At 44.6% G+C, this 14189-nt stretch overlaps 1 pseudogene; it reads left to right on the forward strand.

Moving 5' to 3' along the window:
- Nucleotides 1-3999: 3999 nt before the first annotated feature.
- LOC120365482 (U7 small nuclear RNA) lies at nucleotides 4000-4043 on the forward strand (annotated as a pseudogene).
- Nucleotides 4044-14189: the final 10146 nt, after the last annotated feature.

A 14189-nucleotide genomic window follows, 5' to 3' on the forward strand; every position in this document is an offset into this window, starting at 1 on the left:
AGATCAGAGACGACGCCCTGTGGTTTGCATTTCCCTGGAAATAACCTAGAAAGGGAACACACAGCACAAAAATGTAGTAATTAGTAAATTGATATGTTGCTGTTCACAGTTAAAGCTTAACCACAACAATAAAGCTCACTGGTTTAGATATACAGTTTGCATATACTTGGCCATTGAGACACCCAAGAGTCAGTTGGGGAGATGACTTCTCTTTTCCATGCAAGTCTGTTAAGCCCACTTCTTCTTTTTTTTTTTTTTTTTAAAGGTGGGCTTTCACCATGATGGCCAGGCTGGTCTTGAACTCCTGACCTCAGGTGATCCACCCACCTCGGCCTCCCAAAGTGCTAGGATTACAGGCATGAGCCACAGCGCCCGGCCTGTTAAGCCTACTTCTATGGTGTTCATCAACCCTCAGAGGAAGAAGGCTTGAGCGCCCAACCTAGAAAGCTGATTGTGAGCAAGTAAATTTTTCATTCTAAACAAGATGCTAAGCAGTTGTATAAATGGTGCTTTAAGGTGCTCACACCTGTAATTCTAGTGCTTTGAGGAGCTGAGGCTCCTAGGAGGATTGCTTGAGGACAGGAGTTCAAGGCTACAGTGAGCTGTGATCTCACCACTATACTCCAGCCTGCACAGCAGAATGAGACCCTGTCTCTATTAAAAAAAAAAAAAAAGCCGGGCACGGTGGCTCAAGCCTGTAATCCCAGCACTTTGGGAGGCCGAGGCGGGTGGATCACAAGGTCAAGAGATCAAGACCATCCTGGTCAACATGGTGAAACCCCGTCTCTACTAAAAAAAATACAAAAAAATTAGCTGGGCATGGTGGCGCGTGCCTGTAATCCCAGCTACTCAGGAGGCTGAGACAGGAGAATTGCCTGAACTCAGGAGGCGGAGGTTGCGGTGAGCCGAGATCGCGCCATTGCACTCCAGCCTGGGTAGCAAGAGCGAAACTCCATCTCAAAAAAAAAAAAAAAAAGATGTGCAGTCCTTCCTACTTCCCCCCACCAAACCTCAAAAACGAGCATATTGAATCTTTTTAGAAACAATTTGAGAGATGCTTAGTTGTCTATTAGTTGTCTGTCCTAAGACCCATTCTATTTTTTTTATTTTTTGAGACCAGGTCTCACTCTGGCCCAGGCTGGAGTGCAGTGGCATGATCTTGGCTCACAGCAACCTCCATCTCCTGGGTTTAAGCGATTCTCCTGCCTCAGCCTCCCAAGTAGCTGGAATTACAGGCATGAACCACCATGCCTGGCTGATTTTTGTATTTTTGGTAGAGATGGGGTTTCACCATCTCGAACTCCTGTCCTCAAGTGATCAGCCCCCTCTTGGCCTCCCAAAGTGCTGGGATTACAGGTGTGAGCCACCATGCCTGACCAATTCTGTTTTCTTTCTTTCTTTTTTTAGTAATAGAATACTTAATGATTCGTTGGACACAGGTCTCCTATAAGAAAGATTACATTTCCTGGCCTCCCTTGCAGCTAGGTAAGGCCATGTAACTACCTTCTGGAAAAGGAGATGTAAAATTATTTACCAAGAATTTTAAGCAATGAAGAAAATAAGGTTAATTTACAGGAAATGAGGACTGTAGGAATAATAAACTTGTAGCTTCTGGGGAAAGTTATATAAATGTAGGTTCCAATAACTTGCCCCAAAAATTGCTTTTTCCTCCTTGCATATTCAGTAATGTTGATGCTGACACAAATACTACTGTTTGCACATTTAGTGATGAAAACTTTGGTGACAGCCTTAACCATGCTGACTGTCCTTTGGTCTGAGGCTAAAGCCATGTTGGCAGGGCAAGGTATCATTTCATAGCTTGCCCAGGAATTATCAGAACATCTGGTTGTCAGTTGGGACTGGACCCAGGTTTTGTGAAGCTAAGAGTTTGTAAAATTTTAGAAACTCTTAAAAATAAAAGACTGGATGGAGGGGATCATAGGGAGCTATTGTTTAATGGGTGCAGAGTTTTATTTAGGGAAGATGAAAAAGTTCTGGAGATGGATGGTGGTGATGGATGTGAAACAATGGGAATGTACTGAGTGCCACTGAACTGTATACTTAAAATGGTTAAAATGATACATTTTATGTTGTGTGTATGTCACCACAGTGAAAAGACACTAGAACTTAACAAACAAAATTAAAACCTCCCCAAAAGTATGATATAAAATTGCTAGGGTCCTCCTAGGGCCTCATGAGGCCCATATGATTTAGAGGCCCTGAAGCTTAAGTTTTATTATCTTTGTGGTAAGTCTGTCCCATTTAAATCTATGTCACTATTTAAAACACTTTATTATTACATAAGCAGTGCACAGCTTTGAAGAATATTGGAAAATACAGCAAGGATTTGTTTGTTGTTTTGAGACAGGGTCATGCTTTGTCATGCAGGCTGGAGTGCAGTGGTGCGATCTCAGCTCACTGTAACCTCTGCTTCCCGGGTTCAAGTGACCTTCTTGCCTCAGTCTCCCGAGTAGCTGGGATTGTAGGAGCCTGCCAACACACTCGGCTAATTTTTCCATTTTTAGTAGAGACGGGGTTTCACCATATTGGTCAGGTTGGTCTTGAACTTCTGACCTCAAGCAATCCACCCTTCTCTGCTTCCCAAAGTGCTGGGATTACAGGCGTGTGCCACCACGCCATACAGCAAGTGTTTAATAAAACTCAGCATAGTCCTTCCTCCTGGAAGGGTGTGTGATGAGATCATACTTTAAATATTGTTTTTTTTTTTTTTTTTTTTCTTTTTGAGGCGGAGTTTCACTCTTGTTACCCAGGCTGGAGTGCAATGGCGTGATCTCGGCTCACCACAACCTCCGCCTCCTGGGTTTAGGCAATTCTCCTGCCTCAGCCTCCTGAGTAGCTGGGATTACAGGCACACGCCACCATGCCCAGCTAATTTTTTGTATTTTTAGTAGAGACGGGGTTTCACCATGTTGACCAGGATGGTCTCGATCTCTTGACCTCATGATCCACCCGCCCCGGCCTCCCAAAGTGCTGGGATTACAGGCTTGAGCCACCGCGCCCGGCCCTAAATATTGTTTTATAACTTTTTAATAACCTGCTTCATTTAGTTGACACTCTCTGCCTTTGTGTATTTTCCTCTTACCTAATTTTCAGACCATATTATACTTTCTCCAGTTAACCAAAATTATTACTATAGCTGGTTTACCCAAATCCTTACCCAATCCAGGACCAAGCGTGTTCCCTTAGCTTATTTTAATCTGATATATTTCCCTTTTTAGGACACTTATTAGTGAAAGCAATTGAATGAGTTTTCCCGCAGCATGCCCTATCTTCTAGGTTTCTCTGCTTGCTTCCATGGGGTGATGTTTAGCTTGATTCTCTACTGCTTATTTCCTGTGAAATAGAAGCTCTATCTAAAGGGTTACTGGATTCAAGGTAGACATTTAAAAAAATTAAAATAGTCACTATTTCTTAGTAAAGCTCTGTCACAGGATCTCTGTAAGATACTACTCTTCTCTCCCCCAAAAAATGCCAGGAGGAAAATACACATGAGCACTGCATATCAAAAGCATAATGATCCCAGGAAGTAGAGGAAAATATTTGATAAAACTCTTCTCCAAACTCCCAATAAAATTAAATATAATATGGGCCCTCTGAAAGAAAAACATAGAGATACCAAAATAAGAGAAAACGATGAAATGGTAACCAAAAGAGGTAAGCAAAGAAACAAGAAAAAGACACTAAAGATCTGGAAGTCGGCCGGGTGCAATGGCTCGCGCCTGTAATCCTAGCACTTTGGGAGGCCAAGGCAAGCAGATCACCTGAGGTCAGGAGTTCAACACCAGCCTAACCAATGTGGTGAAACCCTCTCTACTAAAAATACAAAAATTAGCCAGGCATGGTGGCACACACCTGTAGTCCCAGCTACTCGGGAGGCTGAGGCGGGAGAATGGCTTGAACCCAGAGACGGAGGCTGCACTGAGCTGAGATCATGCCACTGCACCCCAGCCCGGGTGATAGAGAAAGAAAAAGAAAAGAAGAATTTGTCTAGCAGGTTTTCCAGTTTCTACCGGAAAACCCCATACTTAAAAAAAAAAAAAAAAAATTATACTACAAACATCCAGATAGAAGAAGCTGACAGTCTACCCAGGGGAAAAAAGCAGACTGGCCTCAGACCTCTTTCCAGCAATTTTAGATGACATAAGACAGTGAAACAATGGAGAAAGAATGTTGAGAAGAAAAGTATGTGACCCCATAATTCTATAAATGGCTTAAAATTCACTCAAATGTAGCAAAAATAATCTCAAAACACTAAGCACACCAAAATATATCCATAAGCTGGTTCTTTGGAAAAAAATTAGTTGGATCACTAAACATTTTACTTTGTGAAAACATGGGCATAGAGCATTAAATAAGAAAACATAACTATGTGCAAATAAAGGGGAGGTGCAGGCTTCTGGGTGAAGGTAGTGGTATGAAGCTATACTACTTAAGATGCAGTCCAGGTAGTCCAAGACCCCAAAATATTGTGACTTAAAATAGAATTTTGATTTTCTCTTACATAATAGTTCAAAGGTCAGCAGTCCAGAGTGGATACAGTATCTCTGCCATTCTCAACATGCGACTTTGAGCTCTGGGTCCTAAGGTGGCTGCTCCAGCTCCTGCCATTATGTCTGCGTCCTGGCCAGTGAGAAGAGAGAAAAGAAACGGGAGTGAACACTCATTCCTTTTAAGGCTATGACCTGAAAATGGCATAATCACTTTTGCTCACATCCCATTGGTCGGAATTCAGACATGTGGCCACACCCAGGTACAAGGGAAGCTGGGAAATGTAACTTTTCACTGGGTGCCCATGAGCCCACCTAGAACTGGAGAATTATTTATTATTTAAGGATGAGGGCTATTGATGGACAGTTAGCAACCTGTGCGAAGAAGCTTTGTCATAGAATGACTCCCCTGCCTGCACATTAAGTATACCATTTTTTAAAATAAAAGATTAACTATTGATAACCTAACAAAGAAAATGGTTAAGTTAGGTGGCCTAAGGGTAGGGAAGACAAAATCTGGAGATAGCCTGGTAATAGAGAAAAAACACTAGTTAATACAATTGTGCAGAGTTCTCACAAATTACTCCCTCCCCCTCCCCAAACTGGAGAAGAGCAGTCTGAGGGAGTGAGTAATCAGCTCAGGGACACAATTCAAGAAAACCCTTCAAGAATAGAGGAAAATAATTCAAGAAAAACCTTCGTAAATCCCGGATCATTCACAGCACTCTCATTAGAGATAGAAAAGCCCAGCTGGGCTCACCATTGTTTAGTTCTTCAGCCTGGAGGATTATCCCATGAGAATAGGATACATCTACAAATAGAAAAGAGGGCATTTAACAATTTTTCAGGAGACAATTCAGCCTTAAAAAAGAAAGAAATTGGCTCTGTTCAATGGCTCACACCTGTAATCCCAACACTTTCAGAGGCTGTGGGAGAACTGTTTGAGCTCAGGAGTTTGAGATCAGCCTGGGCAACATAGTGAGACCTTGTCTCTACTAAAAATTTAAAAAGAAAAAGAAAAAGAAAAAAAGGCTAGGGGTACTGGCATGCACCTGTAGCCCCAGCTTCCTGAGAGGCTGAGGCAAGAGGATCACTTGAGCCTGGGAGAGCAAAGCTGCAGTGAGCCGTAATCCCAGCATTGCGCTCCAGCCTGGCAACAGGGCAAGATCCTGTTTCAAAAGAAAAAGAAAAGAAGGTAAGGAGGGAAGGGGGGCAGGGAAGGAAGGAAGGAAGGGAGGGAGGGAGGGAGGAAGGAAGGAGGAAGGAAGGAAAAAAATCCTGCCATAAGCAACAACATGCATGGAGCTGGTGGATATTACGCTAGGTGAAATAAAGCAGAGACAAAAAGACAAATATCGTCTGATATCACATATACATGGAATAAAAAATGGTTGGCCAGGCAGGGTGGCCCATATCTGTAATCCCAATACTTTTGGGAGGCCAAGGCGGAAGGATCATTTGAACCAGGAGTTTAAGAGTAGCCTCAGCAACGTAGTGAGACCCCATCTCTCTAAAAAAAAAAAACTAATAAAAATTAGCAAAGCCTGTGTTCCTGGGCTAAGGCAGGAGGATTGCTTGAGGCCAGGAGGTCAAGGCTGCAGAGTCATGATTGTGCCACACTGTACTCCAGCCTGGGTGACAGAGAGAGACCCTGTCTCAAAGAAGCAGACTGTAAAACAGTGGTTGCCATGGGCTGGGTAAGGGTTGAAGATGACATGATAGAGAGTACAAAGTTTCAGTTGTAGGATGGATGAATGAATTTTAGAGATCTAATATGCGCCATTATGCCTGCCACTAACAATGCTGATTTATATAGTTAAAATTTCCCAGGCTGGGCGTGGTGGCCCATGCCTGTAATCCTAGCACTTAGGGAGGCCAAGGCAGGTGGATCACCAAGTCAGGAGATTGAGACCAACCTGGCTAACACAGTGAAACCCTGTCCCTACTAAAAATATGAGAAAATTAGCCAGGCATTGTGGCACGCGCCTGTAGTCCCAGCTACTTGGGAGGTTGAGGCAGAATCGCTGGAACCCAGGAGGCAGAGGTTGCAGTGAGCTGAGATTGCCCCATTGCACTCCAGCCTGGGTAACAGAGCAAGACTCTATCTCAAAAAAAAAAAAAAAAAAATTTCCCAAGAGTGTAGACATTGAATATATTGAATATTATTCACACACACACACACACACACACACACACACAACATAATAGAGCAGGAGGAAAATTCAGGATGTGATGGGTATGTCTATGGCCTTGATGGTAGTAGAGTTGGCTTCACAGGTGTATACTTAGCCCCACACTCATCAGGTTGTATAACATTAAATATAGACAGTGTTTTACATTTCAGTCATTCCTCTGAGTCCTCATCACCCCAGGCCCCTGAGTCCTCCGCAGGACCTTCACGCTATGGAAGAATGACTGTCTAACACAACCTGCAGCCTTCCAACCCCATTGTAGCCCTTTGAATTTCCCGTGAGGAGTTGCCTTACTGCCTGCAGTGTGGCAGCAAGCAGGGAAGAAGACAAAGGTGAGCCCATTAGACCCTGAGATTGCAGGATGCCCAGGGATGAAGGATGAGGCAGATCCGAGAGCTTCTCAAAGACAGAGGGCTTGCTCAGTAGGGGCGGTGGCAGGTGAGGGAGTCGGCCAGTGTAGTTGGGAGACTGGTTACATAAGCAAATGAGTAAACATATCAAGGATAATGGTAGCTAGGTTTCTCACTGTGGGAGAAGGTTCTTATAAGCATGGCAAGATTGGGAAGGCTAGAAAGAAGCCAGAGGTGGGAGACTGAAATTGGAGATACCAAAGTGAACTCAGTTTAAAATATATAAAGAGAGAGATCCAGGCACAGTGGCTTACACCTGTAATCTCAGCACTCTGGGAGACTGAGGTGGGTGTATCACGAGGTCAAGAGATTGAGACCATCCTGGCCAACATGGTGAAACCCCGTCTCTACTAAAAAAATACAAAATTTAGCTGGGCGTGGTGGTGCGCACCTGTAGTCCCACCTACTCGGGAGGCTGAGGCAGGGGAATTGCTTGAAACCGGGAGGAGGAGGTTGCAGTGAGCCGAGATCGTGCCACTGCACTCCAACCTGGCACCTGGCAACAGAGTGAGAGTGAGACTCTATCTCAAAAAAACAAAAACAAAAACAAAGACAGACGGAGATATATAGTTATAGGTGCATGAGTGTATAAAAATGTGTGTGCGGCCAGGCACGGTGCCTCACGCCTGTAATCCCAGCACTTTGGGAGGCTGAGGTGAGTGTATCACGAGGTCAGGAGTTCAAGACCAGCCTGGCCAAGATGGTGAAACCCTGTCTCTACTAAAAACTACAAAAATTAGCCGGGTGCAGTGGCAGGCACCTGTAATCCCAGCTACTCGGGAGGCTGAGGCAAGAGAATCACTTGAACCCCGGATGGCAGAGTTTGCAGTGAGCCAAGATTGTTCCACTGCACTCCAACCTGGGCCACAGAGTCAGACTCCATCTCAAAACAACAACAACAACAACAACAACAACCCGTGTATGCATGTATGGATGTGTGTGTATGTTTTTCTAACTCTGTTCATTGAGAGGGCCTAGAAGCAGTGACGCCACAACAGGAAGAAGCGCACTAAATGTGTAGGTTGGTTTTCTAAATACCATCTTTCATTTTAAAGAACCAGGATTTCTGCTGGGCGCAGTGGCTCATGCCTGTAATCCTAGCACTTTGGGAGGCTGAGGTGGGTGGATCACCTGAGGTCAGGAGTTCAAGACCAGCCTGGCCACCATGGTGAAACCCCATCTTTAAAAAAAAAAAAAAAAAAAAGAACCAGGATTTCTTGGAGAAATGGCTGATTCCAAGACTAGGGCAGGAAAAGTACAAGAGTGGAACGTCTTGTTTGCCAGAAAGGAAGGAAGTGCTCTAAGAATGAAGCTGACAAGTCAAAAGAATGCAGAAGACAGCCTGAAGGTGCTCCCACTGGCCAAATTTGGGACTGCTTGAATATCAAAGCAGATAATGACAGTGATGAGTTACAAACTCTTGAATAAAATTGGAACCTATGAGTCATACTGATGGCGGTGGCGGGGGGTGGGGACACCTCTTCTTTACAGTAGAATGCCAACTCTTCATAGTACAAGGGATAGTGAAAGTAGGAAATCACCATTTGGCAGGGCGCAATGGCTCACACCTGTAATTCCAACATTTTGGGGGTCCAAAGTGGATGGAGCACTTGAACATAAAGTTCAAGACCAGCCTGACTAACACAGCAAGACCCAGTCTCTACAAAAATTAGTGGGTTGTAGGTGTGCGCCTGTGGTCCCAGCTACTTGGGAGGCTGAAGTGGGAGGATCACCTGAGCCTGGGAGGTGGAGGTTGCAGTGAACTATAATCATGCCACTGCACCCCAGCCTGGGTGACAGAGTGAGATCCTGTCTCCAAAACAAACAAACAAACAAACAAACACCAAAAAAATCACAGTTTGGCACCATCAGAGTTGCAGCTGATTCAGGCAGAAGTTTTCAATAGAGGCTGAAGCTAGTGAATAGAGGAGGTTTGATGAATGCAATCTTGGGACATATTTTTGGAAAAATCTACTGAATTATAAAGAGGGAAATGATAATGTTATGGTAGAAAAATCTGGCAGACAACAAAATCAGTCCTCCCATGTGCGGCTCTGAGGACAGCACAGCTCCATTCCCAGGGTACTCCTGCTGAGAAAACAAGACCCAAGTTTGATCATGAGGAAACACCAGACAGACCCAGGCAAAAACATAAAGTCTGTGCTGTCTAAGAGATCAAGAAAGGCAAGGAAAGGCCAGGAAACTATTCGGGATTGGGGGATGAGGGGGAAGGGGAAGACCATACTGACAACATATGGAAACCAAATTCCATGTTTTTTTCCCAAGGGAAATGTTTCTAGCAGCTTTGTTACCCAATCTGGAAACGACTCAGATGTCCCTCAACGGGTGAGTTGATAAAGAAACCACATTACATCCACACAGTGGAATACCATTTGGCAACAAAAAGGAACAGACTATTGATTCATGCAACAATAAGGCTAAGTGAAAGAGGACAGAAGGCTCCATATCGTAGGGTTCCATTGACCTATTTTGAACTCTTTCCTTTGACAGTGAGAAAGCTGGCTCTCATGATGTTTCCTTATTTGTTCAATCCTAATATGTTGACCATTATAATGTAATGTAGTTTCGGAACTGCTAACCCATATTGTGTGAGAAACAAATTTACCAACTAAAGCCGGGGTCCCCAACCCCCAGACTGCTGCAGACTGTTAGGAACCAGGTCACACAGCAGGAGGTGAGTGGCCGACAGTGGCCTTCATCTGTATTTACAGCCTCTGCCCATTGCTCACATTATCACCAGAGCTTGGCCTCCTGCCAGATCAGCAGCGGCATTAGATCCTGTTAGTTGCATTGCTCGGGTAGAGACAACCAGGCAGGCTTTGTGTGTGCAACAAGGCCGTTGTATTTCACGCTTGGGTGCAAGCGGGCCAAGTCTGAGAAAGGAGTTAGGCAAGGGGCGTAGGAATGGGGACTGGTTATATAGGTTGGGGCAAATGGTCAGTTAAAGGTGGTTATCTATTTTAGGGAGGGAAAGGGCATCACCGGATGCGTTATGGTGAAATACGGTACTGGCTGGATGTGAGGCCCACCTAGATGGAGCGCTCACGTTTCCTTTCAGTGGGTTCCGCTGGGACTTAGGAATGTGTGGATTTTGGTATCTGTAGGGGAACCAAGCCCTTTGTGGATGTGTTTCTTTCTTTTCTGGCTCCTTCAAGATATCCTTTTCATTTTGTTTTCAGCAATATGAACTTAAAATGTGTAGGTAGTACTGTGTGTGTGTGTGTGTGTGTGTGTGCATGTGCGTGCATGCTTGTGTTCGTCTCTTGTTTTATGCTCTCTAAACTTCTTGGATCTGTGGTTTGATGGCTGTCCTTAATTCTGAGAAATTCTTGGCCATTATTTCCTCAAATATTTCTTCCCTTCTCCTGGGATTCCGGCTATATGTGTATGTGTCAAGCTCATGTTTTAATATTGATTTTAACATCGCAATGGCTCATGACTATAATCCCAGCACTTTGGGAGGCTGAGGCAGGGGTATCACCTGGGGTCAGGAGTTCAAGAACAGCCTGACCAACATGGCGAAACCCTGTCTCTACTAAAAATACAAAATTAGCCAGGTGTGGTGGTGCATACCTGTAATCCCAGCTGCATGGGAGGCTGAGGCAGGAGAATGGCTTGAACCCTGGTGGTGAAGGTTGCAGTGAGTTGAGATTGTGCCACTGTGCTGTAGCCTGGGTGACAGAGAGAGACCTCGTCTCCAAAAAAACTCCCCCCAAAAACACAAAACAAAACAAAAAATCTTACTAAATGGGAGTATTAAAGAAAGCAAGAATAATTGAAAATTACACATTCTATATCACTGCAATTCACATGCTAATTAGTCAAAAGGAAAATATGATATGATGCACCACTGCACCCCAGCCTAGGTGACAGAGAGAGACCCTATCTCCAAAAGAAAAAGGAAAACAAAAGTATAAAGAAAGCTTGAAAGTAAAAGAATGAAAGAGAAATATACTATATAAGTGCTAACAAAAGAAAGCTAGTGAGCTATGTAAATGTTGGTCGGATGGACTTTTTTTTTTTTGAGGTGGAGTTTCACTCTTGTTGCTCAGGCTGCAGTACAATGATGCCATCTTGGCTCACTCAACCTCCACCTCCGGTTCAAGCAATTCTCCTGCCTCAGCCTCCCGAGTAGCTGGGATTACAGGCACCTGCCACCATGCCTGGCTAATTTTTGTATTTTTAGTAGAAATGGGGTTTCTCCATGTTGGCCAGGCTAGTCTGGAACTCTGACCTCAGGTGATTTTCCTGCCTAGGCCTCCCAAAGTGCTGGGATTACAAGTGTGAGCCACTGTACCTGGCCCAGTCAAATGCACTTTAAGCCGAAAACCATTGCTAAATTGATAGAGAATGTGACTGATAGAAAATGCAGACCAGATCAGTAAGGATATAGAAGATTTAAACATGATTAACAAACTTGATTTAATAGACCATAGGCGGAGCACACTACATCCAACAGTTGCAGAATATGCTGTAATTTTAAGTACATAGGGAAATTTACAAGTAAAAAATGCTTTTTGAGCAATAAAGGCAATATTCAAATCTAGATCACAATGCCCATAAGCTAGAAAGCACACAAAAAATTACTAGACTATGGGATTCAGTGGGATTCAGACATCAAAGTGATTGTAAATCAGGAGAGTGCAAGCATCCCCGAAAATGTTCAGGAATGACAGCGAGTGGCCTAGGGGCTTGAGTCACTTCCTTTAGATAATAAAAGAATCAGTGACCTTAGAAAGTTACAGAACTTGACACCCTCAGATTACACAAGAACAAATGAATTATTAAATAAAAAGCAATCGAAGTGTTTGTTTCAATGAAGTGGTTTTTTTTTGGCGGGGGTGGCAGGGGAGATAAACAGACAGGCCCCCAAATTGCTTTAGTTCTGAATTATTGGAATCCTTTTGTAATACATATCTAAAATTTTTATTAAAAAATTCATTGAAATGTTTGTGAGTTTAATTCAGTTGGTGCCTCGCTAAGTGTAAGAGACAAAGAGTTAGAGATGGCTATGAGGACTGGCACTTGGCTGCCCTGGAATACTGTGGTGAGGAGAGAAACCAGGATTTCAGGATTAAGAGCCTTCAGGAGAAGACAGTAAGTTAGCTGGTACAGGGTGTTCCCCTGTTCCCTGACAGGACTATGGTAGGGAACCCCCAGGGCTCAGCTGGCTGGAGCAGGAGCTGTATAATGAGCGGACATTGGAAGGACATGGTGGCTCATGCCTGTAATCCCAGCCTTTGGGAGGCTGAGGTGGGTAGATCACCTGAGGTCAGGAGTTTGAGACCAGCCTGCCCAACACGGCGAAACCCCGTCTCTATCAAAAATACAAAAATTAGCAGAACCTTATGGCACAATCCTGTCATCCCAGGTACTTGGGGGGCTAAGGTAGAAAAATTGCTTGGACCTGGGAGGTGGAGGTTGCAGTGAGCCAAGATCGTGCCGCTGCACTCCAGCCTCGGTGACAAAGCGAGACTCCATCCAAAAAAAAAAAAAAAGTAATAAAATAAAATAAAAATGAGGGAGCTTTGGAACCTGATCCTATGAACAGGACAGGAATCTAGGGAGGAACCCTCCCTCCCACAGTCGGCCCAGAAGAGATTGAAGATTATAGGAGCTAGTTGGAGTCACTGTGGCATGGACTAGGGAAGGGCGGGAGAGACTGAGGTGTGGGTGATGCCATGACTGGGATGGAACCAGGGAGCAGGAGAGGCTGCCCAATACTCTCTGCTTTGAGAGCTGGGGAGAGGGTGTGGGAAGAGCAGAGCAGAGGAGCCTAGAGAAGCAGCCCCAGTGTTGAGGGAGGGGAGGGGAGGCAGAGATGGTGTAGGAACTGTCTAAGTGCCACCAAAGTCAACAGAGAAGTACTGGGGAGGTCAACATTCCTCCAGTGTTGTGGTTCTCAGCCCTGTTAAGACCCAAGTCCTCTTTTTATGACAAATATTCTGTCACACCCTTTTACCAGCCTGAAATAAAAATCATAGTGATTGTAACCTATGGATACATATAAATTTCAAAAATTGATATCCTGCCCCAACCGTATATACAAGGAAAATATAAAACAATGCATAAATCAATATGTAAACGCTTGTTCATTACTTCATTCAAAGTCATGAAATAGAATCAGAAGCTTGTGGCCCGCGCGGTGGCTCATGCCTGTAATCCCAGCACTTTTGGAGGCCGAGGTGGGCAGATCTCTTGAGGTCAGGAGTTTGAGACCAGCCTGACATGAAGAAACCCCGTCTCTACTAAAAAAATACATTAGCCGGGCATGGTGGCACATGCCTGTAATACCAGCTCCTCGGGAGGCTGAGGCAGGAGACTCGCTTGAACCTGAGGAGCAGAGATTGTAGTGAACCGAAATTGTGCCACTGCACTCCAGCCTGGGAAACAAGAGTGAAACTCCGTCACACACACACACAAGAATCAGAAGCTTGTACCCAGAATGCAGTAGTTACAAAAATAGACCCACAAAGTTTATTGAATTTACTACTCAAAAACAGTGAAGATCCACTACAGATTGGTAAGTGCTGTTCAAAATAGTCAATCGGGGTGGGGTGGCGTTATTTCGAAGTCAATGAAATGCTGGGGTTAGTTGGCTCTGCCAGGGGGCTGGGAGGGGCGGAGTCAATCTGGTGGGGTCCCAACTGTGGCGTTGCGCCACCTGGTGGCAATTGTCCACTCTGCTTACATGGCTGGGTGAAGAAATTGAGGTCTTAGCCAGGAGCGGTGGCTCACGCCTGTAATCCCAGCACTTTGGGAGACCGGGGCAGGCGGATCACGAGGTCAAGAAATCGAGACCATCCTGGCCAACATGGTGAAACCCTGTCTCTACTAAAAATACGAAAATTAGCTGTGCGTGGTGGCTCACATCTGTAATACCAGCTACTCTGGAGACTGAGGCAGGAGAATCCCTTGAACCCAGGAGGCAGAGGTTGCAGTGAGCTGAGATCACCCACTGCATTCCAGCCTGGTGATAGAGCAAGACTATGTCAAAAGAAAGAAAAAGAAAGAAAGAAAGAAATTGAGGTTTTGAGGCTGGCTGGGATTCACAGGAT

The sequence above is a fragment of the Saimiri boliviensis genome, chromosome 10 (genome assembly GCF_048565385.1).
Source record: "Saimiri boliviensis isolate mSaiBol1 chromosome 10, mSaiBol1.pri, whole genome shotgun sequence".
Taxonomy (NCBI): domain Eukaryota; kingdom Metazoa; phylum Chordata; class Mammalia; order Primates; family Cebidae; genus Saimiri; species Saimiri boliviensis.